The sequence below is a fragment of the Chiroxiphia lanceolata genome, chromosome 24, assembly GCF_009829145.1.
Source record: "Chiroxiphia lanceolata isolate bChiLan1 chromosome 24, bChiLan1.pri, whole genome shotgun sequence".
In the NCBI taxonomy this organism is placed as follows: Eukaryota; Metazoa; Chordata; class Aves; order Passeriformes; family Pipridae; genus Chiroxiphia; species Chiroxiphia lanceolata.
In genome coordinates, this window is record NC_045660.1 from 1,012,034 (window position 1) to 1,039,011 (window position 26,978).

A 26,978-nucleotide genomic window follows, 5' to 3' on the forward strand; every position below is an offset into this window, starting at 1 on the left:
GAACTGTGACACCTCAGTGTCACTCCCTCTTCACCTGGCCCATTGCGGGGATAATGGTCATCCCCAGGCTCCACCTGAGAACCCACTCCCCCTCAGCAGGACATCACCCCCACAGAAACCCCTCGGCCACACATCTCATGGCACATCTAGAAATCCCTTCCCCATGTGTCTCAGGGTGTATCCCATGGCTCTTGGCCTCATTCCTCCCAGAGGGTCAGAGCAGTGCAAAGGGCTCCAGGGTCTGGGTGTGACCCAGCAGAGGAGGAAATCCTGCACAAACCCTGGGCACCCCAAAGCTTTCTGCCCGGGCCACCATTCCTGAGCATGTCACTCTGCTCCAGGGGTGTGGCTGGGGCAGCTTCACCCTTGGGGTGGGATCAGGGGGGCCCTAACGTTGGGAAAGCTCTGGCACATCCCTGACACTGAACCCCCTTGGCATCCTCACCCTGCTGGGGGGAGCTTGGATGTGCTCCAGCAGTCACTGCCTTCCCAAGGTGGAGCAAAGGGCATGTGTTTTACAATTCCAAAGGGATCCATCCTCTCCCATGGCAATCCCAGCTGGAATGCCAGCTCCTGGCAGCACTGGGCCCTCCAGGGGCTCTCTGGGCACCAGAGCTGGTGTGTGAACCTGCCACCTCACAGACACCTCCTGAGGTCACAGAATCATGGAATTCCAGAATCTCCTGAGCTGGAAGGGGCACACAGGGGTCTTTAAAGTCCAACTCCTGGCCTGCACAGGACAACCCCAAGAATTCCCTCGAGAATTCAGGGGGATGAACTGATGGAGAGCAGCTCTGAGAAGGACCTGAGGGTGCTGGTGGATGAGAGGTTGGACATTCCCTGGCCCAGAAACCTCCCGTGCCCTGGGCTGGTCCCCCAGCGTGGGCAGCAGGGCAGGGGGGGATTCTGCCCCTCTGCCCCCTCAGGGGAGACTCCTCTACAGAGCTGCCTCCAGCTCTGGGGTCCAACAGCAGAAGGACGTGGAGCTGCTGGAGAGAGTCCAGAGGAGGCACCAAGATGATCAGAGGGCTGGAGCAGCTCTGCTGGGAGGAAAGGGTGGGAGAGCTGTGATTGTTCAGTCTGGAGAAGAGAAGGGTTTGGGGTGACCTAATTGCAGCCTTTTGGTGCCTAAAGGGAGCTACAAGAAAGATGGAGAGAGACTATTTCCAAGGGCCTGGAGTGACAGGACAAGGGGGAATGACAGAGAGTAGGTTTAGATTACATGTTGGGAAGAAATTGTTCTCTGGGAGGGTGGGGAGGCCCTGGCCCAGGTTGCTCAGAGAAGCTGTGGCTGCCCCTGGATCCCTGGAAGTGTCCAAGGCCAGGTTGGATGGGGCTTGGGGCAACCTGGGCTAGTGGAAGGTGTCCCTGCCCATGGCAGGGGGTGGAAGGAGAAGGGCTTTAAGATCCCCTCCAGCCCAAAGCATTCCATGATTCTCTGATTCTATGATCCCACCACGTGCATGAGAGCATTGTCCAAGCACTTCTTGACCTCTGGTGCTGTATCATCAGCCTTGGAAGACACAAGGTTGCTTGTGTCACCCACTTGACCTTGGGATGTGTGGGAAGCGGGTTCTGTGCTGGCTCTGGATTTCCCATGTGGACCTGTGAGCTCAGAGGTCAGCTGGTGTGTACTGCAGAGGTCTCTCCAACTTGGTGATTTCTTTGTGCTTTAAACAGCAGTTAAGAAAAAAAGTGGAGCTGCCTTTGCCTGCGAAAGGCTCTGCCTGACTCCTGTCTCCTCACTGCAGTGCTGCTCTGATTTCCATCTCATGCATATCTTATTTAACATTCTGGATACTGTTTTGAGTGCCCCAATATTTTAAAATAAATTGCTGCATGTAAAAGACTTAATGTCACATTCTGTTATTCTGACTGTTAAAAGAAAAGTGAAATCTTCAATGGGGCCAGTGGAGCAGAAGCAATCACGCAGAGGGAGGTCCTATTAATGTGTATTACGTTTCATTATTCCAGCTCTGCATGTCAACCAGCTTCTCATCAGAGCTCCCGCCACAGATCACAGACTTAACTCCTTGCGAGCAAACAGGGGGGCAGGCTTTGAAACTCTGCCTCTTCCTCACTCCCCCAGCGTCGGCTCTCTGATGCTGTTCCCACTGTTCTCACTGTTCCCACTGTTCTCACTGTTCCCACTGTTCCCACTGTTCCCACGTCCCTGGCACACACGGAGGCTCCCGAGCACGCTCCAGCCTTCGTCCCGTGAGGAGGAGTGTGGGGTGGGAGTGGGATGAGCCCGGGCAGGGAAGAGGCAGCCAGGGAGATGAGAGAGAGAAAGGGATGATGGAGAGGGGAAAGGATGATAGAGAGGGAATGGAATGATAACAAGAGAATGGGATGATGGAGAGGGAAAATGATGATGGAGAGGGAATGAGATGATGGAGAGGGGAGGACATGATGGATAGGGAAAGGGACGATGGAGAGGATATGGGATGATGAAGTGGGAAAGGAATGATGGATAGGGAAAGGGATGATAGAGAGGGAATGGAATGATAGGAAAGGAAGAAGATGATGGAGAGGGACTGGGATGATGGAGAGGAAAAGCAATGATGGAGGGGGAAGGAGATGATGGAGAGGGAAATGGATGATGTAAAGCAAGGAGATTATGGAGAGGGAATGGGATGATGGAGAGGGAATGGGATTATGAAGAGGGAAGGGGATGAGGGAGAGAGATGCTTGAGGGAAAAGCAACAGGGAAAGGGGATGGGAGGTGATGAGAAGAGGGTTGAGACACAAGAGAAGAGGGTCCCCCTTGCCCCCCAGTGCACTCTACCTTCTCCCAGCTCCATGAGATATCCCATCAGGAGACACACCCCAGTGACTTCCTACCCCTAAGGGTCTCTCCAACCCCAGACTGGGCTCTCCAGCCTCTTGGCTGCGCTTCTTCCCACCCTCCTGCCAGGAAATGCTCCCTGGACACACCTACAAAGCTCCCGGGGGCTGCAGGGGTGTCATGTGTGTTTTGGCAGAAGCACCCTCATGGTGGGCACTGTGGGGACAGGAGGGAGGTGGCAGTGCTGGGTCAGACACAGCCCGTGGAGGGGGGCGAGGGGGAGGGAGCCAACAGATAGTGGGGGGGATGAAAGGAGGCTAAAGGGAAGTAGGAAACACCTGCCCTAAATTCCAGGTGGCCCAGCAGGCTGCTAAGCTTCCTGTGTCCCCATTCCCTGCGATGAAGGGACTCCACCTCCATTGTGGTCCATAAGGAAATGGGCAACTCCTGTGCCCTGCAAACACTGCAGTGCAGGAAAATGGGATGGAGATCCCATCTCGTTGTATCTGGGGCGTGCTGACACGGGGTCTGTGGAGCCAGGATGAGGGGCATCTCTGGGCTGGGAGGGAGGGGCTCTCTGGACAAGGTGAGCTGATAAACCCATGTCCAAAATCCCTGCCACAGCCCTCTGGACATGGGAGGGCCTCAGGGTGGGCGCTGGGCAGGGTTGGCACTGGGAAATGCCAATTGTCTGCGTACAAAGCGCAGGGAAGGCATCAGAGAGGGACCAGAGTGGCATTTCCCTGCTCCCATTATGGCCAGCCCCACTGTGAGAGTGGAGAGCACTGAGGTCCTGGCAGAGCCACTGGGCACCAGCCTGGCACAGTGGCCTCCCCACACTCCTGCCCACGAAAGGAATAAATGGGAAAGGTTTGCCCCTAATCCCCCACTTTACCGACGCATCCCTTCTTCTCCTTCCACCCCTCACCAGGGCACAACCCTCCAGGTGTGGGGTGAGGCACTAAACCCTGCTGGGCACCCACAAGCTGGGCAGAGGCAGCAGGTTTGGGGAGGGCGTTCTGGGCAGAACCTCCTCCAGCCAAGCATGGAGCAGACACAGGACAAACTTCCTCCCTTGGTCTGTGGTGGGAAAGCCCAGCTGGGCTTGAGCCCACGAGTGCCTGAGCCCAGGAGACCCTGGGTAGTGTGGGCAGGGGAGCTGTGCCAAGCACTCCTGCTCTGCTGCAGATTACAAAGTGTGTGTATTTAAATCACATCCCTACAACCCGTGGCTGGGACACGGCACAGGGAGGAGCCACAGGGATGTCCTGGGGGGTAAAGGAGATGTGGGACCTGGGCCATGTGTGTCCCAGTCCTGGGCATCCTGCTGCTGTTGGGGAGCACGCAGGGGGATGGGCAGGAAAGGTGTAACAGGAGATTTTAGAGCAGTGGGGAGGGAGGGAATATGGAGTGGAGTAGGGAGGGCACATGTGGGTGCTTCAGGCCTGGAGGTGTCCTTGGGACCTGAGGGGATTGGAAAGGCCTGGGGGATGGTACTAAAGCCCTGAGCCTCCACTCCAACTCCCCTTTTGCTCTCCATCCCAGTGGTCTTGGTCCCACAGAACCACAGAATCGTTAAGGTTGGAAAAGACCTCCAAGGCTGCCAAGTCCAACCTTCAACTGAATCCCACCATGTCACTAAACCATAGCACAAAGTGCCACATCTGCTCTTTGAACCCTCCCAGGGGGGTGACTCCCCCTCTGCCCTGGGCAGCTGTGCCACTGCCTGACCACCCTTCCAGCAAAGAAATGTTTCCCAAAATCCAACCTGAGGGAGCAGCAGGTCCTGAGTTGGGAGTGTCACACCCCCAGCAGGCACCAGGAACACACAGAGCCCACGGGGCACAGCCACAGGCATGTCCACCCCTGCCTTCCATCCAGCACAGCCACACGTGTGTCCACTCCTGCCCTCCATCCAGCACAGCCACACGTGTGTCCACCCCTGCCCTCCATCCAGCACAGCCACACGTGTGTCCACCCCTGCCCTCCATCCAGCACAGCCACACGTGTGTCCACCCCTGCCCTCCATCCAGCACAGCCACACGTGTGTCCACCCCTGCCCTCCATCCAGCACAGCCACACGTGTGTCCACCCCTGCCCTCCCCATCCAGCACAGCCACACATGTGTCCACCCCTGCCCTCCATCCAGCACAGCCACACGTGTGTCCACCCCTGCCCTCCCCATCCAGCACAGCCAGTGCTGGACCTGCTCCCTCCATCTGGGGGTCAGTGGGAGCAGGTTGCCGGTGCCCCCTTCCCTGCCCAGGGATGACGGATCTGCTTGGGATTGGCATCCCAGGGCTCTCTCCTCTCCAGCACTGAATTTACTGTCCCTCTTGGTGTCCTTCCAGGGCCGAGCCAGAGGATGATGTCCAACAGCTGATGTGAGCCCAGCTCCAGGGTCTCTCTTTGGCAGGGAGCAGTGGAGTGGGAATGCTGTGGCTGTGGCTTGGGGAAGGGGGTGCCAGGAATGAACATGTCAGGGTGCTGGGGCTCCTCATGGAGTGGCAGAGGATTTCTTCTGGGGAAAATGAAAATCCTGGAAAAATAGTGCATTTGGTAGCAAACAAAGCTGGATGGGTTTTATTTCCATTTTCTGTACGTTTGGTTTGTTTTCTGCCCCAGCTTTTCCCAGCCTCTGTTCCTGTATTTGCTCTTTTCTTTTTTCCTCGTGTGGTTTGGAGGGATTGAGGCTTTTCTGCTACTGCAGTTGAAGTTTGCGTTAGGAATTTCATGGGTGGTGGGAAAAAAGCTTATTTTTCATTTCAGTCCCTTTCAAGTTAAATACTTGATGCTCCCAGACCTCCACCCCAGCTCAGACCAGGGACTTCAACGCTGCAGCAAGAGGGTGATGAACATCTGCTGGGTGTTGGAGGTGCTTGTGTTGGTGAGGACTGTGAGTACCAAAATTTCGGATGGCCCTCCTGCATCCCAAGAGCACCCAAACCCCACCTTGTATCTCTTGAGCAGCTCCCAGTTCAGTGTGGGACCCTCTGGGCTCAGCTCTGGGGCAGGGGGGAGGGACAGCAAACATCTCATGTGCCAGATCTCCCCATACCTGCCTGTCCTTCACCAAAAGTCACAGAATCACAGAATATTCTCAGCTGAAAGGGACCCACAAGGATCATCCAGTCCAACCCCCGGCCCTGCACAGACACCCCAACAATCCCACCCTGGCCCTCAGAGCGTTGTCCAAACCCTCCTGCAGCTCTGGCAGCCTTGGGGCTGTGCCCACTGCCCTGGGGAGCCTGGGCAGTGCCCAACCAGCCTGTGGGGGAAGAACCTTTCCCTGAGATCCAACCTGAGCCTGCCCTGACACAGCTCCAGCCGTTCCCTGGCTGCTGTCCCTGCTCCCCCAGAGCAGAGATCAGAGCTGCCCCTCATGAGGGAGCTGCAGACACTTCTTCTTTCAGTCCTTCAAAGACATTGAAAACAGAAACAAGGAATCTGCCCAAAGCTTGTTTATTCATTCCCCCCCTTTCTCTCTGCCCCTCCCTGAGTACTGCAGCTGGTGGTCCCGCTGGCCTGGCTGTGTCCCCCTCACTGTCCCCAGCAGCCCTGTTCCCCACCCTGGCTCCTCACCTCCACACCACAGAGCCCCTGCAGCAAGCTCAGGGCTGGGGGCTGGGGGGGACTGAAGCCAAGCCCAACAAACACACCCAGTGGGGGTTCTCCGTGGGCCAGGGGTGGGCTGAGGCTCCTGGAGCAAGGCAGGGCACAGTTTGCTGCTCAGAGCTGGGGAGGAGGAGGACGGAGGGATCCCTTGCTCTGCTGTGTTGGGGCTAGGCTACAAAGTGTGGCACAGAAGACACTTCATCTCCTCCTTTACCTCCTGCCATGAGTGAAAAGCACAGAGAGCAGGCGAGCTGAACCACACCTTCTAGAGGAAGATGTCCCTGCCCATGACAGAGGATTGGAACTAGATGATCTTTAAGGTCCCTTCCAACCCAAACCCTTCTGTGACTCTGTAATTCTGCAGCGGGGAGGTTCCTTTCTTAGAGCTGTGACTCCCAGTAAGGCCGGGGAAAGTTCCCCAGCCCTGAGGGGCTCCTTGTTCTGCCCAAGCTTCCTGGCACTGCTGGGTCACCAGGTCGGTCTGCTTTGCCTGCACTGAGACCCTGCCTGGTCCTTCTCCTTCAATCCTGTTTGTCCAACACCAGCTGGCAAAGGGGGTGGCCAGTCTGACCCGGAGGGTCTCACCCCGGGCATGATGTGGCACTGCAGCTTTGGCCAAGGTAGGAAAGAGTCTGGCTGAGGGTTTTCTTCCTGAACCTCTCCCAGAGCCCACAGGTGGATGGTGGGAGAGGATCAAAGCTCAGACTCTCCAGATTATTGTGCACTGAACTGCAGGAGTAGCAGCAGTGGCCCTTGGCCGAGCACATCACCGAACAGCCGTGGGGACACAGGGGACAAGAGGTGGCTGCAGGAGAGTGACACCCTCTACCAGACAGGCCTGCACAGCCCATGTCTCTGCTCACTGCCAAGTGAAACAGGGGCATCATCCCATCCTCCCTGGCCAGGCTGCCTCCCCCTGAGCCCCCCTGTGACATGCCTGACCCAGGACACCCTCCTTCCCTGCAGCCACCTCCGCCCCGAGCCCCCTGGCTCCTGCTGTTGCTGCCCAGGGCCGGCCCTGCTGCGGTGCCTCCCCGGCTGAGCAGGCTGTGGGGTGACCCCTGACATTCACCTAATTGTTCCCTCTCTTTGATTAGATGCACCACAAAGTTGGTAAATGGATCAAATTAAATTTGAGTGGCGGCAGCACAGCTTTGGAACGCTGATTAGATTTGAAAATACCACATTTAAATATCTTAGCATTTGTGGGGATTAGGAGAGAGAGGGGGAGTGTGAGCAGGGGGGAGGCAGAGGAGGGGGCGGTGGGGGGCAGGCAGTGCCAGCCCCCCGTGCACACAGCCCTGTGCTGGGATGCTCAGCCTGGACCTCCCACCTGCCCTGGGCATCAGCGCTCGCTCGGCTCCCTCGCTTGGCACATGGAAGGGCAATTCCCAGCTCTCTGCTCCGGGTCCTTCCGAGGTTTGGCATCACTGGGTGTGCTGGGTTTGCTCCCCACCTCCCCTCACACCACTGTGGCCCCATCCCCACCCCCTGCTCTCAAATGTCATCTAGATTTGGGCTGCACACTGAAGTATGAATGGCAACACGAGTCCAAAAATGGGAAACAGAACTGGAGCCTGGACAAGGAGACTGGTCCTGGGTCTGGCTGCTGGGCACTGAGCCCTCCCTCCTGTGACACCGTGGGACCAGCCAGGGAACAGCCCCAGCACCTGCCACTCACAGACCAATGCACTGGGCCCACAGGATTCTGTCTTTGCCCTTCTCCAACCATCAGCACTGCGGAGGGAAGCCCAGGGCTGCACACCCCGGCCCAGTGAGTCCTGGCAGTGCTGGGGCTGGGCTGGGGTGTGATCCTGGACAGGCTGCATCCCCCAGGACCCCCCTCAGGGCCTGCAGGAGCACGTGAGGGAAATACTGTGATAATGCACATCTCATGTGCATGTGTGTGGGGAGGGAGGGCTGGGTCTGTCAGGGGCAGGTGGAGGGTGGAGGAGGGATCTGTGGCTTGGTACCCCTTGGAAGGTGCCAAACATCACAGGGGTGGTCGCTGACAGGATTTTGGCCCACTCTGGTTCTGAGGGAGCACGTGGAGAAAGACAAATGAGCCCATGTCCTGCTCCCCACAGGGGAGGGGGGGGCACAGCTCCCACCTGGTTCTGCAGGGATGGCGCTGGGCAGCACGTGTTGGGGGAAGGACTCTGCCAAAAGACATCGACTGGTTGGAATGAGTGCAAAGGGGAGACATAACTTGATCCCAGGGCTGGAGCCCCTCTGCTTTGGAGCCAGGCTGGGAGAGCTGGGGGGGTTCACCTGGAGAAGAGAAGGCTCCAGGGGGAGCTGAGAGCCCCTTGCAGGGCCTAAAGGGGCTCCAGGAGAGCTGGAGAGGGACTGGGGACAAGGGATGGAGGGACAGGACCCAGGGAATGGCTTCCCACTGCCAGAGGGCAGGGTTAGGTGGGATAGTGGGAAGAAATCATTCCCCATCAGGGTGGGGAGGCCCTGGCACAGGTTGCCCAGAGAAGCTGTGGCTGCCCCTGGATCCCTGGAAGTGTCCAAGGTCCAGCTGGACAGGGCTTGGAGCAACCTGGACTAGTGGAAGGTGTCCCTGCCCATGGCAAGGAGTTGGAAGGAGATGAACCTTAAGGTCCCCTTCCAACTCAAGCCATTTTGGGATTCCATGTTTCTAAAAGGAGGTGGTGGCCAGTCCCCTGCCCGCTGCTCGTGCCACCCCCCTGTACTGCCCTGGGACCAGTCGGAGGAGGACAAGGCTCCATCAGAGTTCAAAGCTTCAGCTCCTGCAGCCTGTGTGGGATCTGCCCATGCCCAGAGCTATGGCCTGGAGCCCCCCAGTGAGGGTCTCTGGGGGTGCACACCCTGCTGTGTGCAGGACACACCTGCCCTTGGATGCTCCTTGTGCCACACACACGAGTGCCAGTGGTGCACAGGGGAAACATGGTGTGCAGACGTGTCCTCGTGCCAGTGTGCCCTCACCCTAGCCTGTCCCCAATCCAGTGTGTCCCTGTGCCACTGTGTCCTTGCCTGCCTGTGCCTGCCCACGTGTGCAGCACCCTCAGAGCTCTGGGCACGCTGGGTGAGTGTTGTGTGGCCAGAGGGGCTGTGGCCACTGTCACCAGAACACATGTGCATCCTTCTGAGTATGCAGGGGGCAAGCCAGCACTCTGCTGAGCAGAAACATCTGCAGCACATCTGGCTCCCATCAGAGGGACTCCAAAATATCTTTACAAGAGCCAGAGAAAAGAAAGGAGAGAGTAAAGCTCCTGCTGGGCCATTCCTGAGCATCCCAGCACTGAGTCCAGCCACTACCAGGGGCCAAGTCCCTGCTCGCCTCCTTCCAGCCCTGCTCCAGCCAGGAGAGTTCCAGGAAAGGGAGAAGCAAGACTCAGAAGGGAAACTGGCCTGGTGGGGTGAGGGGGAGGAAGGGAGGAGCAGCAGGGCTGGCGGGGAGCTCCGTGCTCCCAGAGTCTCTGCTGCAGGAGAGCTGGAGCTGCTGGAAGCAGTGGGAGTGCGGGTGGCAGGGGACCAGCGGGGGGGCTGGGGGCTCTGCAGTCCTGTCCTGGGATGGATGGCAGCTCCATCCAGCTCTGCTGACAGTGCAGCCTGCCCACCAGGATGGCCAAAAAGTGGTGGGGTCCTGCTCTGTCCAGCCCCCCTCTGCCATCACATCCCCTCAGTCCATCTCTGAGCATCCTCTTCCTCTTAGAGTAACACCAGAGCTGGGGAGGACTCCAGGAGCAAGAGGAGCTTTCTGGTAATAGCCACAAGATGTGGGTGATTCAGTTGTCGGCAATAAATCCCAGCCCAGAGAGGACAGTTAAACAGGGAATGTCCCGCTGGAAATTTTGACATTTCAACACTATTTCCATTCTGAGAAAATAATAAATGTTTAAAAGTGCAGAGTCCCAACACCTCCATGAGGTGTGAACGCAGGAGTGGAATCGAAGGACATGACTCTGTCTGAGCCAAATGCTTTTGTCTTCCTGAGCAGGAACACTGACTTCGAAACGGGCTGCTTTGGGTTCCTCTCAGTCTGCGTGGAAGGCACGAGCTCTTCCTCCCATCCAGGATAGCAGTGATGTGTCCGGACAGGCTGCTGGATGCTGGGCAGAGTAGCTGGGAACCCACTCCTGGGCTTTCATGTGTCCTTGCCCTGAGTGTCAGGCTGTGGCTCCTTCTCCCTGAGGTGCTGAGCCAGGGACACCATGTGTATGAGCACTGAGGGCTGGGCAAGGCAGACGTGAGATTTATGGGCTTGTGTGAGGTTTGCAGCCTTGATGCTGGCAGATCTGAGACTGGAGGGATGGCTTCAGACTGACAGAGACCACATTTTGATTAGAAATTAGGAAGAAATTCTTCCCTGTGAGGGTGGGGAGGGCCTGGCACAGGTTGCCCAGAGAAGCTGTGGCTGCCCCATCCCCTGGAAGTGTCCAAGGTCAGGTTGGAGCAACCTGGGCTAGTGGAAGGTGTCCCTGCCCATGGCAGGAGGTTGGGAGGAGATGATCTTTAAGGTCCCTCTGAAGCCAAACCATTCTGGGATTCTGTGACTCCCTCCAGGCATGGAAAGGCTGAGCTGAGCTCTGTGGTTCCATCGCTGGGCAGGTGAGCTGTGGGTGCTCCAGCTGCTCCTCACCCCTCTCCAGCCCTCTGCAGTCTTCCCCTGCCTGAGCCAGGACATCTTGAAGGAGAATGCATGGACAGGCTTTGCTTCGTAGTCTCTGCCAATCTCCTCCATCGCTGCTCCTTGCCAGGGAACCCTCACTTGCCCTGGGGCTCCCCCATGTCATAGAAGGGCTCAGGTGGCAACACGGGGACATTCTGCAGGGGAGGAAGGGGTTTGGGCCACATCTGTCGGTGGGCTGAGCCCGGGGCTGTGGGGGCAGCAGGCAGAGCCTGCCCGTGCTGCCTGTGCAGGCAGAACCGTCTGGCTCCGCACCTTGTGCTCCCGAGTGTGTGGGGGCAGAGGGCTGGGGGGTGGGACACACGGGTCCTGTACGGCTGGTGTGTCTCCTGGCTGGGAACAGCGGGCTGGGGGCTGCTGGCTGGGGTGGGGGTCACCACAGGGTCGGGGTGACCACAGGCTCTGGGGCTCAGTGCCCGAGGTTGGGGTGTCAGAACCCCCCGTGCCCCAGAGGCCAAACCCCCTGCAAAACCCCCCGGTGTGGGGAGGGAATTGCTTGATAAAAGCCTGACTCTGGGGGTCCTAAACATGTCCGTGTGGCCCCTGAGCGCTGTCCCCAGCTGGGTCACCCGCAGCGGGAGGGGAAGGGGCAAAGGCATTTCCAGCGAGAGCTGTGCCAGGCGCAGCTGAGGAGCCGGGAGAGAGGGAGCTGCGGAGGCTGGGAGGGGAGTGGCGGGCAGACAGCAGAGTGGATTTCTGCTTGAGTGGTTATTATACCGTCGATTTGAAGAGACAGATGACGGCAGTGGCAGAGGAGGCAATAATTGAAAGCGCCATGAAACATTAATGAATGCCCAGGGACTGGATCAGGAGTTGTTAACGCTCACTTCGCTCTCTCTGTCTCGCTCTCTTTTTAAAGTCAAAATTGTTCCACTGCCCTCTAGGCGAAGGATTTATTTTATTTTTTTTCTCCCTGATTTAAAGGTGTAGGCGCCCACCAAAGTAGCCCTGGCTGGTGGCTGATCACATCTGCTCTCCAGTGGGAGTAACACCAAGTGGGTGATTACAGAGCAAACTGCTGCACTCACATCCCCGTGGAATCAACAGGTCTGGTTGGCACACTTGGCACAGAGCTGGTGGAGAGGTGCAGGGGAGCCGAGGGGTGGCAGGGACTGTGGGAGTGACAGCGCTGTCCCCTCCATGTGTGTATGGAAAGCATCACTCCGATGGGATTGGAGCCAGCCTGATCTCAGGGCTCAGTGGATAAACCCCCCAAGCAGGCAGGGTGAGCTGTGGTGCTGCCCTGTCACTGCTCAGAGGAGCAGGCAATGCAGCCTGGAGAGCACCCCTGTGCCAGCAGTCCCTCCTCATGGCTCTGCAGATGCTCTCTGTGCTGTTTGCCACTTAGCAGGGCCTTAGGGGTTGAGGAACAAAGAGCTTTTAGCAGAGCTGTCAGCAGCACCGGGGAGGTCTCTGACCTGCAGGTACCAGGCTGTCGCTCAAACAGGGCTTAGCCAGAGGCTGGGAGATCCCCCGGCTTCCCAGCGAGGGATCTGACATCATTTACTGATTGCTGCTCTGGCCCTGCAAGGAGATTAAAAGCCCTCGCCTAAAGGAAGGGTAAAGCGGAGGTGAAGCTGTAAGTACCTCTTCCCTCCTGCTTTTCTCCCTGGAGACGAGCAGAGGGATGACACAGTGGGGTCCTTATGTCCCCTGCACAACCAGGGCACGGGGAAACAGGGGTGCAGGAGGGAACAGGTGCAGGAGGGAACAAGGTCTATTCAGAGCACAAGGACACAGGAACCAGCCCCTGGGGACAGGGGGGCTTCGGGACTGGCGACTGCTCGCTGGGGAGCCCCCCATGTCCATGGGTCCAGAGCTCCGAGAAGTTGGCACCACTGGATGGAGCAGGGAGTGGTGATGCCCACATTGCAGCTGTATCTGGGCAGGACACAGTGGCAGGGCCACGGGCAGCCCGGGCTGCGCTCTCAGGGACACGAGGCAGCCCCGTGGCAGTGCAACGTGGAGGCAGCTGCACTGATGCCCACGAGACACAGGTAACCAACCCTCAGGGTTAACCCAGGCTGGAGTGGGTGCTCTGGGTGCCAGGGTGGGGGAGAGCAGGGCAAACACTGCCCGGGATGAGGCAGCTGGGCCCATCTCAGTGTGTTGCAGCCCAGGACAGCAAAGAGCTGTCAGGGCTGGTCCCGGCCACCCGATCACCCCAGGAAACCCTGCAGTGGCTCAAGCCCAGCACTCAGGTGGTCTCCTGCAGCGTCTCACCCCCCAGGGCAGCACTGGCTGCACAGCCCAGGGCAGGAGTGAGAGCAGAGATAATGATGGTAACAGCTCCTAATGAGACAGGAGAGCAGGTGCTCGAGCACGGCCCAGGTGAGGCCGTGGAGGCCGTGTGGTGACAGCGACGGGCGGTGACAGCGATTGGCAGTGACAGCGTTTGAGCCCTGCTGCAAATTGGCCCAGGCAGTTCTCCTCATCGGCTCTGAGGCTGTGCTGGTGCAGCCCTGGCGCATGCAGGGAAGCTGCTCATATCCCAGCTGAGTCCCTGTCCCTGGTGTCACACCGCTGTCACACCAGTGTCCCACAGCCTTCCCACACCCCGGGCTGGAAAAATTGTGGTTGGGAAGTGCCACTGTCCCATCCCTTGGTCCCATCCAAAGCATCCCCATGGGAATCGATATGGAAGGATGGCCTCGGGTCCTGGGCTGGGCTGCCCGTGGGCACAGCACCCAGGGAGCAGAGTGCCAGCCCAGAGCAGCCCCAGAGCCCTGTGGCCTCAGCCTGCACTGCCTCTTCCCACCCTCTGCCAGCAATCACAGAACCCCAGAGTGGTTTGGGTTGGCAGTGACCTTCATTCCACTCCCCTGCCATGGCCAGGGACACCTTCCACTATCCTGGGTTGCTCCAAGCCTCATCCAACCTGGCCTCAGAAAAAACACCTTAAATATGAAATGCAAGAGGCACAACTGAATTTTGCCTGTGAGGCCAGGAGGTTGCACACCCTCTTCACTGGAACAGGGAGGCCGAGGTGTTCGAGGTTCACAGAGGAGCCATTTGTTCCCAGAGCTCTTCCCAACTGCAGTGCTGGACTGAGGGAGGAGCTGAGGAGGAAAAAGCTGCATTCAAAGGGGGGCAGGGGATGGGAACAAGCATGTTCCTACTCCAAGTGAAAAACAGGACCCTTGAGAAATTCCTTCCCATCACAGCTTTGAGCATGACAGAGGCAGGGCAGCTCCTGAGGTGGAAGGTGCTGGATTTGCTGCACAATGATGCACCATGAGAGCACCAAACCTGAGGGTTGTGGGCAGCTGGTGCCTGTGTCAGGGGAGATGAGGAGGTCTTCTTCTCCAGGAGCTTTTTTCCCAGGAGGTGGTGGGATACTCTGCAGTCCTGCAAGTGTTCAAAAAAAAAAAGTAGATGTGGCATTTTGTGATGTGGTTTAGTGGGCTTGGGGGTGTTTGGTTGAAGGTTGAACTTGATGACCTTGGAGGTCTTTTCCAGCCTTAATGATTCTGTGATTTTGTTGGTGGGACTGCAGATCCAGGGGGTGTGTGTTGTATGGTTCATGACTGTGGGACATGTCTGAGTGTGACCTGGCTGAGTGTGGCCTAGAGTGCTCAGTGACAGTGGCCTGTGGCCTGGCTGCTGCAGGGGGTCCCTGGAGCCAGAGCAGTGAGGGCTGGGTGGGGGGGACACTGCACTGGTCTCTGCTAAGGGAGCAAGTCTTGCCTCCAGCTCTCCCCCTGTATTGTCTGAGGCATCTCGTTACCTCCTTGCTCTTCTCTCTCTTCTCAGTCCTTCACATTTCAGCTCTGGGGTAGTTTTCCCCCCACCTCCTCCACAGCCTGACTTCCAGCCTGACTTTCCAGGCTGCAGAATCAGCCCGTTTCTGCCTTATCCCAGCCATCCCAGTCAACCTCAGAGCATCTTTAATGCCTTTGGTGGTGTCCTTCTGCCCTTCCCAAGTCACAGAGAGGGATGGGAGAAATGGGAAGACCCCTCATTGCTGCTTCAGGCTCCCATCCAGAAGTGCAGCAGCCCCGTTCCCGTCCCACACCCCTTCTCCACCCACACCCCCTTCCCCACCAGCCACGGCTGTCACTTCCCGGGAGAGAATTGCCAGGGAGGTGCCGAGTGTATTTTTAGCTGTGCCGTTCGTGTCTGATAAGTGTTTTGACCTTTTTGAGCAGAGCTAATCACGCCGTCTGCTCCTCGCTGCAGCTCGGCTCGTGCTCTGCCTGTCAGGGGGCCGGGGAGGAGCTGTGGCTCCTCTGCCACCCGGGTCGTGCTGGGAGGGGGCTCCTTACCTGGGAGCCCTCGGTCTGAACCACATGTGTGCCCTCAGCAGCCCTGCAGACTTGTGGATGTGCCCTGGGAACAGATGGGATTTGAATTCCTAAAGGGATGGGATCAGAGCCCTCGCCCATGGGGCAGAGTGTGGGGTGCTGGGTGGGGATTGCACAGGGTGGTCAGTGTGGTCAGGAGCTGACCTGTCCCCAGGGCTGGAGTTCCCTGACCATGTTACCTGACATCCAACCCCTGGGATCAATCCAGGCTAGGGAGGAAGAGATCCAGAGCAGCCCTGAGGAGAAGGACCTCGGGGTCTGGTGGGGGAGAGGCTGGACATGGCCCAGCCCAGAAACTCCTGTGCCCTGGGCTGATCCCCCAGCATGGGCAGCAGGGAGGGGGGGAATCTGCCCCTCTGCCCCCTCAGGTGAGACCCCCCTGCAGATCTGCCTCCAGCCCTGGGGAACAGCACAGGATGGACATGGAGCTGTTGGAACAAGTTCAGAGGAGGCACCAAGGTGATTAAAGGGCTGGAGCAGCTCTGCTGGGAGGAAAAGCTGAAAGAATTGGGATTGTTCAGCCTGGAGAAGAGAAGCTTTGGGGTGACCTAGTTGCAGCCTTTTGGTGCCTAAGGGGAGCTGACAGGGAAGATGGAGAGGGACTATTTAAAAGGGTCTGGAGCTACAGGACAAGGGGGAATGGCTTCCCACTGCCGGAGGGAAGGGATAGATGGGATATCAGGAGGGAGTTCTTCTCTGTTAGGGAGGTGAGGCCCTGTCAGAGGTTGCCCAGAGAAGCTATGGCTTCCCCATCCTTGGAAGTGTCCAAGGCCATGTTGGACGGGGCTTGGAGCAACCTGATCTGGTGGAAGGTGGAACAAAACAATCTTTAAGGTTCCTTCCAACCCAGACCATTCTATGGTTCTATTCTATGATACCTATGCTTCCTTTTTTGCCTTACTTAAATATAGCATCACTTTCAAGGGACAAATTTTGCCTCCCCCACCCTACTTGGAGGTGCCAGGGGCTGTGCCCCAGTGCCAGCCTGCCCAGGGCAGAGTGTGGGGGCTGTTCCTGGTGTGGCCACCACAGCTCCCACCCTGGCAGCAACCAGAGCTGAGATGTGGCTGCAGAGCACCCAGAGACAACATCAACAGCCTGGGAACCACTGTCAGAACTGGCTGTGGTGATGGCAGGGAGATAAACCCTCAACCTGCTGCTTCCCTCTCTGCTTCTCCTGCAAACAGCCTGGCCATCACACAGACACACTGCAGTTGCCTCCTGGACTTACAGCAGCTCCTGCCAGGGTGAGTTTGGTGCTCAGAGGCTCCCTGAGCCTCAGAGCTGCTCTTACACCCTCACTTGGCCAGTCAGAGCTTCGGGCTCTGTGCCACGGGCTCAGCAACTGCCTTCTGGAGACCCCACTGCTGCCTGTGTGCCCTGCAGGGGAGCAGTGGAGAGGGCAGGGCAGGGTCTGCCCCGGGGCCAGCCCGGGGAACCGGGAGGCTGCTGCTCTATGGCTCCTACCAGACGAGCCTCGAGCCCACACTTAATCCTGCTGCCTGCGAAATTAGGCAGAAAATGCTGCGATTGAGTGTGAAGGCCTCTGCTGTAATTTGGAGCGAGCAGATGACACGCACTCGTCGTCGTCGGGAGATGAAAGCTTTTAGAGCTGGTGAGCAGCAGCAAAATCTGTGAAAATCCCTTTTTTGTCAGGAGTGGTAGATACACAGGCAGATGAAAGACACAAGATAAAATTAGCCCGAATGCAAGAGAGAGAGAGAGAGAGAGGGAGAAAGAGAGAGAGAGAGAGAGAGAGGGAGGGGAATATTTCTGAGAGGGCTCTTGGCAGGGAAGGTTTCAACACTGGTGACTCAAAGGCAAAGGGGAGATATATATATATATATATGTGTGTGTGTATGTGTGCATGAGAATATACATGTGTGGGGCTGTATTTGGCTGTACTCCCACAGCAGCAGCATCACCTGGGGCTGATCCCTTTGGAAGCACAAGATGAGGCTGTTACCCATCCTTGCCATGGCAGGCAGGGAGCCCTGGCTGTGCTGCCCATGCCGTGGCCCCTCTGTCCATGGGGGGCAGCGTGTTGGTGGGTCTGAGTTCCAGGGCTCTCATGCAGGGCAGCTCCTGGAGAGGACAAGGATATCCCACCTCCAAGAGGAGAAAATCCTGGTGTCCAAAGCAGTGGATAGTGTGAACGTGCTGCCCAGCAGCCACACACTCTCTGAGGGGACTTTGATTCCAGGATTTTCATGGTTAGGCAGCTCCAGGTTGCAGCAGGGACCAGCTGTGCTCAGAGGGGCAAGAGCAGCAGGGGATCCCCTGAGCACTAATCCTGGCTGCCAGGGTTTGGCCACAGGCTGCTCTGGGACAGTGACTCTCCTGTGGTGAGGCAGGAGGGACCAGGGTGGTCTCTGTCTGTAGGTGACTGAGGTGGGTCCTGCTTGGGGGTCCAAGGCAGTAACAGAACCCCCTTCACTGTTCCTGCCTTTGCTACTGGAAGGAAAGGGATGCTGGTGGCTCTGCTGTCTATGGGAGAGTGCCCATGAGGGTGCTGGATCCCAGATGCCAGAGGGAAGGTCCCTGCAGGGGAGCTGCACCGTGGTCACAGCCAGCCCTGCTCTCCTGGCAGGGTTGGGGTGCTCTGAGCCCAGAACTCTCCAACAGGCCATGGAGACATAGAAAAACAGATGGAAAAGCTCTTAACAAGTGCTCAGGACCCTCCTCTCTGTGGGGATGAGCAGTGGGATGACGGGCGGATGCTGAGAGAAGGAAGAAGGAGAATCTGCTCTCAAATCTCCTTGTTCTCTGCACTGGTGGGTACCAAAACCCAGAAGGGTCTTTTCCCCCAGCCCACGGTTGTTGCTGCCCAGGGACAGGTTGTTGCCATCAGCACTGATGCAGACATGACGCCCAAGGGGGGGGTTCTGTCCCTGCTGGGACCCTGCAGCCACACTGCACCCACCCCCCGAGTGAGGAGGCAGCTGAAGGGCAACCACCACAATGGAGGAGGTGTAAGGACATCTGTGCTCCAAGATCATCCCTCCAAAACAGCCAGATCCCATGGGCACCAGGGATGCTGTGGATGCTCCCTGTCAGCCCAGGGAGCAGAGGCGGGAGGACTTCCCGTTGTCCTCATGATGCAGCCCCAGGAGCTGCAGCATCAGGAGACTCCCTGGAGCTGTGTGACACCCACCAGTGTGAGTCAACACCAACATTAATAACAACCAGAAAAATCCCAGGGCTTCCTCCCCCTCCTCTCTCACTGTGCCTTCCAGCAGGACGTGGGCTGCCCAGGAGTCACAGCACGGGGGTTTTGGGGACAGGAGTTCGGGTCCTGTCATCACACTGTGCTAGTGCTGTTGGGAACATGTGTGGGGATGCAGGTGGTCCCTCGGGAGGGTGGGTGGTGGCTGGGAGATGTCCTTGGCCCAGGGGGCTGCCCGGGGGTCTGTGGAGCACTCTGCCAGCGTGCCAGGGAGCAGCACTGCTGCTCAGTCGTGCAGGGGCTGAAGGGAAGGAATAAATAACCCAGCCGTGAAATACAAGCACTGGCCAAAGCCTCCCAAGGAGCCGTCTGTACTTCCCAGCTGCAGCCCCCGTTCCCTGGCTTGGTTATCCCTCTGGGAATGACAGCAGGGCTGGCAGCTCCTGCAGCCCAGCAGAGATGCAAAACTCTCCCTCCTCCACGCTCCGAGTGCTCCGAAATGCCTTTCACCAGCAGAACAATTAGAAATCTAATTCCTTTTTCTCCTGCTCAGCTAATTGTCTGTGGACAATTTGATTGTAAGAGTGTCCAGTGATGCAGAATAACCATCTTATTTCTGCTAGACATTGCCTTTGCAATTAGCACTATTGATTGCACGGCTCTGTTCTCTCACCTGCCGGGTCCCAGAGGACGCCTCTCACCTGGCTCATCCCGCCCGGGCCGTGCCCTCCCCTTGGCAGTGCCACCCCTTGGCCATCAGGGTCCACCACCAGGTCCCCCCCATGGGCTCAGGAGGGTGATCTCTGTTCCCTCTGCTCCACAGGGATGGCGGGAGCATCTCTCAGAAGGGTCCTCCCAAAACCACCGGGGAGTTCCCCTGAGGACAGTACGCAGGATTTGCCTCTCTGGATACAGCTGAGAGGGCTTGATTTTTTTGGAAAAAAAATATAAAAACAAAATTTCAGATTTGACAACACCAAAAGGTTCTGGATGAATATGTCAATTCTGCTGAATGGTTTGTTTGGAGGGGAAAAAAACCCCAAAAGATCAAAACATTTCATTGCAACGTTTTCAGAGTGAAATGTTTTGATTTTTTTTCCTCTTCCAAATGACTTTGTTTCAAAGTTTCCCTTAATTTTATTTTGCTAAACATAAAAAAAAAAAAATCTGTGAAATGGCTGTGGTTGGAAGCAAATCCATTGGCTTGGGCACAGCCAAACCTTTTGTGTAACGCCCACCCAAGGATTCCCCCACACCCTGTTTTTTAAAATTTATTAGAATTTCCAGGGATTTTTTTTCAGGCCAGCTCTAAATGACACATGGCTGAGCTTTCCCTGTCACGAAGGAGTCACAGATCTGCTGCCCTGCTCTAGGAAGGGGCAGAAGTGTCCTGGAAGCCTCTGCTCCCCAACTCCAGCTCTCCCTGCCAGGGTTTGGTGTGGGACCAACTGTGGCCCGCGATGTGGCCCGAAGGGCTGTGGCAGACATGTGGCTGTGATCTGGGAGCCAGCCTGGCTCTGCCTGCCCCAGGCACCACTGAGGGCTTGCTGGTGCTTGAGGAAAGCAGAGCTGGGAGGGAGCTGGTCCTGGGATGAGGAGGCACTGCCTGCTCAGCTCAGTTTGGCACAGCCACAGAGGGGAGGGGAAGATGCTCCTCTTACACAACCACTGAATCACCACCTGAACAGGCACCAGCTCCGGGCCAGGGAGGCTCTGGGCTCCAAGGCCCAGATGGCTGCAGCAGAGAAGAGCTTTCCAGAGCAAGAGGAAACGGGTGTAAATAGCAGACTGTGCAATTAATTTCCCCCATGCCAGCCTTGTGTCCCAGCACACGGAACAGCCAAAGCCCTCCCTCCCATCCTGCTGCCTCCCAGCACCACGGAGATGCTCCTGGACCATCTCCTCTCCTGCAAACCCTGCTTGGGGACCCACCTCCACCCCCACAGCCCTGAGAAGGCAGTACCTGGACACCCAAACCTCCTACAGCCAGGATTTCCCAGTAGATGGGACATGGGACATCCCAAGGTGTGAGTCACCCACCCCACAGAAGCTGGACACAGGGAGCAGCCTCGGGCTGGGAGACACTGGAGCTGAGCTGGGAGGAGCAGCCCCAGGGAGAGGTGTTAGGAAGGAATTAGAGCCCAGATCTATAAAACACTTGGTCCCAATTATTATAATGCACTGATTAGGGGAACTCAATAGTTCTGCTGGTGGTTAATGGCAGTAATTACCCAGATATGACTACAGTGGCAATATTAATAACTCTGGGCCATTAGTATTTGTGAGCAATGAGCAGAATACACATCCCTGAGCCTCTGGGTCGGTCTCTCTCTCTCCTCCTGCTGTAGCCAGGCTGGGAGAAGCTGGAGCTCGGCTGCAGAGGAAGCAGATCCACAACCTGGCTGACATTTGTCAGATCCAGAAGAATCACAGAATCGTTAAGGTTGGGAAAGACCTCCAGGACTACCAAGTGCAACCTTTGACTGAATCCCATCATGGCCACTGATGAAGTGCCACGTCTACTCAGTTTTAGAACATCTCCAGGGATGTGATTCCACCACTGTCCTGGGCACCCTATGCCAGTGCCTGACCACTCTTGCAGAGAAGTTTTCCCTAATATTCAACTTGAACCTCCACTGACACAAGTTGAAGTTGTTTCCTCTCCTCCTGTCCCTTGTTCCCTGGGGGCAGAGCCCGATCCACCCTGGCTCCCCCCTCCTGTCAGGGAGTTGCAGAGGGAGAAAAGGTCCCTCCTGAGCCTCCTTTTCTCCAGGCTGAGCCCCCCCCCAGCTTCTTCAGCTGTTCCTGGTGCTCCAGACCCTTCCCCAGCTCCTTTTCTTTCCCTGGACATGCTCCAGCCCCTCCATGTCCGTCTTGTCATGAGAGGCCCAAAACTGACCCCAGGACTGGAACTGTGGCCTCACCAATGCCCAGCACAGTGTGTCTGAAGCCACATGTGAGTCCATGGATGTGGCCTCTTGTCCCACAGTAGCCTCTGTGGTGAGATTGGAATGTGAGTGCTCGGAGCAGGGATGCCGTGCTGGGATGGTGCTGTGCATCCTGGGGCTCCTGGTCACTTGGGATGCCACAGCCTGTGCCCTGTCCCCCTGCAGACCTCCTGTCACTCCTTTGGCACAGACAGTCACTGCCTGCCCTCTGTGCACGGGGCTGGAACAAAGGCGAGGGCTGAGGGCTGGCGTGAGCCCATGTCTCCTGGGAGAGAGGAGGGGCCTGGGAGGGACCCACTGCAGGAAGGTCTTCACAGGCACGATGAGCGACCACCCTTGGGCAGGGAGGGCGGGGAAGGGCCCCTGCAAACGGCTTGGAAGAGTGTCGGTGTGAGACAAGAGAATGGCAGTGACTGGTGGGCACTGGTTCACTCCAGAACAGGCAGGACAGGGCTGGTGCAGCCAACATTGGTGTCACACACCCACCACTGGTGTCACACACCCACCAGGAAACCCCCAGGAAACTCCCCGATGAAGGAGTGCACAGAGGAGCCCACAAATGCTGTAGGTGCACGATGCCCACCACAGTGCAAAGGCCCCCAGGTACTGCCCTTCATGGACACGGACCTGTGTTGGCCTGTCACAGCCCGGAGGGGACAGGGGCAGAGCTCCCACCCGACAGACTGCTCTTTGTCACAACACCCTCTGACGGAGCACGTTTCCGAGGGGCTCAGGCGGAGGAAGCAGCTTCTCCACCCCCAGCCCAGCCTCCCCCAAGTCCCCCGGGCCGGGTTACCATCTCTGGCTCCTCGGCTGTCCCGGTCCCTCCCCCGTCTGCGGCCGAGACACTCGGCTCCTGCCGCCCGGCATCTGCGCTCCCCCGGGAGCGCTCCGACCGCACGGCCCGGCCCCGACTCCAGCCCAGCCCTGTGGTTTTTCAGCTATTTCTAAACAAAAGGGCCGATTAATTGCTCCCTCCTTCGCCCTCAGCAGAAGGTAACTCCCCCCAGCCTCCAGGAGTTTGGAGATGGTCAGAGGAGCAAGGACCTGCTCCCGGGGAGATGCTGAACATCCGTGCGGGTGCTGTCAGCTCGCTGCTCGTAAAGGCCGGGAGGGTTTGGGGATGGGGACAGCAGAGCCACCGTGACCAGGCAGGGATGTTCCCTCTGCAAATGCATCCTCCGTCCTCCTCCCGACACCCGGGGAACTTCCCCGCTCCGGCTCCGGCTCAGCCGTAATGATGAGAGTATTTAGCGCACGGCGCAGTGTGTTCGAACCCTCCCGCAGTCAGAGACACCCTGTCACCCGGGTGACATGTCTCTTACACGCTGCCAATTTAGCAGCCGCGGCAGCGTGACGCCCCTGGAATCTGGGTTAGCGCTGGCAGCCCCGGCTCCGAGGGGAGGAAGGGGAGGGAGCACACGGCATCCCACCCGAGCTCTGCCCCCCGGACAAACCGCTGTCAGGGGTGAGGCCGCGGCAGCCCCTCCAGCAGGGAGGCTCAAAACAGGCAGGTTAAAGGAAAAATAAAGAAAAAAATATCTCTGGTAATTTTCCACTGAAATTTTGTGAAGAAATCTTCTTTTCCTCCTTTTCCCCTGCATTGCCATCAGATTCCCCCCTCCCTGCCAAACCCTTTCCTTTCACAAATGAAAAACCCCAAACAAAAGCTGTCAGGACAGAAGATAGTGAAGATGCCTGGCTTCGCAGCAGCCAAAGCCTGATTTTCCTAACCAAGCCCAGAAATATTTTTTACCCTGAGAATTTCCAGTTTCTTGGTTCCCGTTACGAAAAAGGGAAAGCTTTTCCCCAGACCAGCATCCTGCAGAAGTCCCTCAGTGGGTGACCAATGCTTTGGCACAATTACACAGTCATTAAGCTGTTTGCAGTGGTTTCACTCCGGATGCCAAAGGACAACACCCCAACCCTGTCACATCCCTCTGGATTTCGTCTCCTGCCCTGTGCAGGGACCAGACCCTGGGGTTTGGGGTCACCCCATTCACAGCCAGAGCAGGGAGGGTGCAGGCACCCCATGGCTTGCAGGGACTGATTGTCCCGGATTCATCCCAGAGTGACCTGTCTCTGGTTCACATCCAGAAATGAGGTGTAGGCTGGAATTGGGAAATGTCCTGTTTATCTTGTGTTCACTGCAATGTCTGATGCACAACACAGATCCTGGAACACCTGAAACCCAAAGCCTCGCCTTTCCTTGGGTTGCACTGCCCTGGAGTTGGAGCAGTGAATTAGACCAGGGATTTTTTTTCGTGTCTTTACTTTGTGCTTTCATTTCATATTCAATTTTAAGCTTTGTCAAGGCTCCTTTTGGTCATTCCCTAATTCCTGCTGTCTTTTAATGTGTCTCAGCTCATGCATCCTCCTGGCTCAGCCCATTACAAGGTCTGGGGAGTCACAGTACCTGAGCCCACTCTCACTTCCAAGCCCACTCTGCCATCCAGGCAGCTGGGGTGTGAGGGTGGGAGGTTGTGGAGATGTGTCCCTGCTCCACTCCACGTGCACCAGGACCATGCTGGGATGCTGCAAAGGCTGTGCCTTTCTTCCTGCACTCTCTGTTCCCAGGCCACGCCACCTCCAATCCCATCCTATGGCTGGAGCTTGCAAAGGGCCGGGTAACTTTATGATCAATAATAACACTGGTAGTTATTCTTGTCAAGAGAAGGTTAATTGCACCTCCTGCCTGGGGGCACCAGCTGATCCCTGCGGGGGCTGGGAAGGCATTTTCCGCCACAGGATGCAGGATGTGGGGATGGACCATGTGCTGGAGCATCAGGTGCTGCAGGGGGGCATCGGGGGAGCACTGCTGTGACCCTGCTGGGGGCAATGGGGGAGCCCTGCTCTGGCCCTGCTGTTTGTGGGGGGCATTAGGGGAGCAGTGCTCTGACCCTGTTGTCAGTGGGGTTTGCAGGAGGTGGGTCCTGCACAGTGATGCTGCCCTGGGTGGGCTCAGCACCCACCACCCCCTCGTGGCCACCCACCACCCTGGGATGTGGAGGGAGGGAAGCCCCTGCGGGCACTCCCAGCACGATGGGGTCTCTTGGCCTCTCCAGCCTGACATGGGGACACCAGGGCTGCCCAGCCCCCCTTGGAGGCAGAGGGGTGTCCCCTCTCCATGATGTGGTGTCTGAGCTGCCGCTCTGCCCAGCCCTGTGCTCAAGGGAATTTTATGACTTGTGGCTGCCATGAGGATAAAGACTGTTGTGCACCCAGCAGTGAGAACAGCCAGAGGCTGCCAAGCTCTGAGCATCCTCCCTGCACAGACCCCAGCAGGAAACAGCTCCAATACTGGGCTGTGCTGGGCAAGGGAAGCAGGAAAGGACTCCCACACCACAATGGAGCAGAAAGTGAGGATGCTGCAGAGAGACATGGCCCTGCATGTCTGTCTGTCTGTCTGTGAGCTCTCCTGTGTTCTCTTACTGCCCTTTCCCAGTCATCCCAACCCCCCTTTCCCTCTCTTGTCCCTGTTGCATGTACAGTCTGTGCCCGTGGCCTCGTCTCCAGCCTCGCGTGTGACCTACTTACACACACAGCCCCAGTTCCTGCCTTTTCTCTCCTGAACAAAGCTGCCGGTCCTGCTGCCTCCCTGCCTGCTCCCAGCACAGTCCAGGGGCTCCTTGCACACCTCCTGCTCCAGCACAATTCCAGCAGCTCCCAGGGAGCCTCCCACTGAGCCCCCTGAGTGCAGCATGTCCCACCCTCGCTGGTGGGTGCTGAGCCTGCTCCCCGCAGGTTGGTCAGGATGCTCTCACCCTGTGGTTAACACCTCGTGTGGAGCCTCCTGCTCTGCAGCTGGCAGGGAGAGCAGGGAATGCTGGGCTCCTGCCTCCCAGGCTGCCTGCAGACACCGAGGGCAGCTCGGGGTGCTCAGGCAGAGCCTTCTCCCAGCTGTGCCTGGGGCCAGCCTGCAGCTCTGCCAGCTGTGCTCACCCTGTGCTGTGCCAGCCTGAGCCTTCCCCACAGAGACTCCAGGGATCAGCATGTGGATGGTCCCTCTCAGAGGTCCCTGCTGCAGGGCTGAGCGTTGGGATCCTCCCTGCCACACTGTGTTTGGGCTCAGGACAGAGGTGGGAAGGGCAGGTGCCCTGTCTGCATCTAGGGATGATGTTCAGACCTGGTCCTAGGGACAGGTTTGGGTCCTGGGGACTTGGTGGCCTGGCAGCAGGCAGGGTGAGTGCCACCACAGCTGTGTCTCTGCCCTGGACCTGGGTGGCTGCTGCTGACTCTGCTGCTGCTGTGGGGATCCTGGGAGGAAGATCCACTCCACACTGCAGCGTTGCTTCTCTAGGCAACACCACCTTCCTGAAAATCCCAAGGGAAATGGGGAGAGCTGCTGCCCCTGCACACAGACACACAGGGAGAGCACAGGCACAGGTGAGATGCTGGTGACACCACCCAGAGCACAGGGATGCTCACACTCAGCCCTGTGGGTGTGTGGAGAAGAGGGGGCTCCCTGCCTCTGCTAATGGCAATAATAAGGTAATTAGGGGCTGTATAATCAGCAGGAAGGCAGGGCCTTGTTGCTATGCAAACACTGAGTCAAGAGATGCCCCTGTCTCTCCTTGCACACCTGATAAGTCTCGAGAGAGATGCTCTCCTGAGATTTGTGGCTACTCTGGGCTGCCCCTGCTGCTTGTTACAGAGCAGGGAAAAGTGTTCATCCTTCCTTCGTCACCACTGTCTTCATCAGCTCTGTGGTGGGGAGGCACTGAAAGGGGTTTCCACCCCAAGAAAGAAGGCAGAGGATGAGTTCCCCTCAGTTGTGGTCACGTTGGCTCACATTTGGCCTCCGAGCAATGCCAGGAGCTCTTGTCTGCTTGGCTTGAGTTTTCCACCTGCACACAGAGATGACAAATGATTTCAGCCCCACCACACCCCTGAGGCATCTCCAGTCCCACCTGCCTGGGGCTGCCATCCACACAGGGACATCTGAGCCAGGGATGGGGGCTGTGGGGAGCTGAGGATACAGCTCCAATCACCCCCATGTAGCACCACAAGTGCCCATCACACCCTGACTGCATTTACCTGTCGCTGCCGTCACACCCCTGCAGGGCAGAGATCACACACAGCATCACCTCAGCACCTTTCTTATGCCCCACACTTAGTCACTGGGGTGCTGGGCTCTGTGCTGTGTGTGCCCCAGCTGGCTCAGGACCCTGTGCTGAGGCTGGCAGGGCTCAGGTCCATGCCCTGGCCGTGGCTGTGCTGCCGCAGAGCCGGGGCACGGAGCCCTGACAGGGGCTGTAAATTGTCAGGCCCCGTAAAGCATTTAATGATTTTGAATTTATCTGCATCGATAAATACATGACAAGGTAACAGTCAAATAAATACCCATTAGTGCACTCGCTCTCTTTTTTTTTAATTACGAGCTCGGGTGTAACCAATCATTTTCTGCTAAGCAAGCGCTGCAGGAAATCTTCATTAGCACCAGCCCCGGCGAGCTCTGCAGCCCGGGGAGGAGGAGAGGGCCGGGAGGGAGGTTTGGTCC

The 26,978-nt window shown here is 57.5% G+C and overlaps 2 long non-coding RNA genes across 2 annotated transcripts; one reads left to right on the top strand and one right to left on the bottom strand.

Moving 5' to 3' along the window:
- Positions 1–693: 693 nt before the first annotated feature.
- Positions 694–1,849, top strand: LOC116797998. Its single transcript, XR_004360796.1, has 2 exons — positions 694–828; positions 1,681–1,849. It is a non-coding gene; the product is annotated as an uncharacterized LOC116797998 (long non-coding RNA).
- A 4,223-nt stretch (positions 1,850–6,072) lies between these two features.
- LOC116798001 lies at positions 6,073–26,728 on the bottom strand. Its single transcript, XR_004360799.1, has 3 exons — positions 26,716–26,728; positions 16,725–16,728; positions 6,073–6,188 (listed from the first exon to the last, which is right to left on the bottom strand). It is a non-coding gene; the product is annotated as an uncharacterized LOC116798001 (long non-coding RNA).
- Between the last annotated feature and the right edge of the window lie 250 nt (positions 26,729–26,978).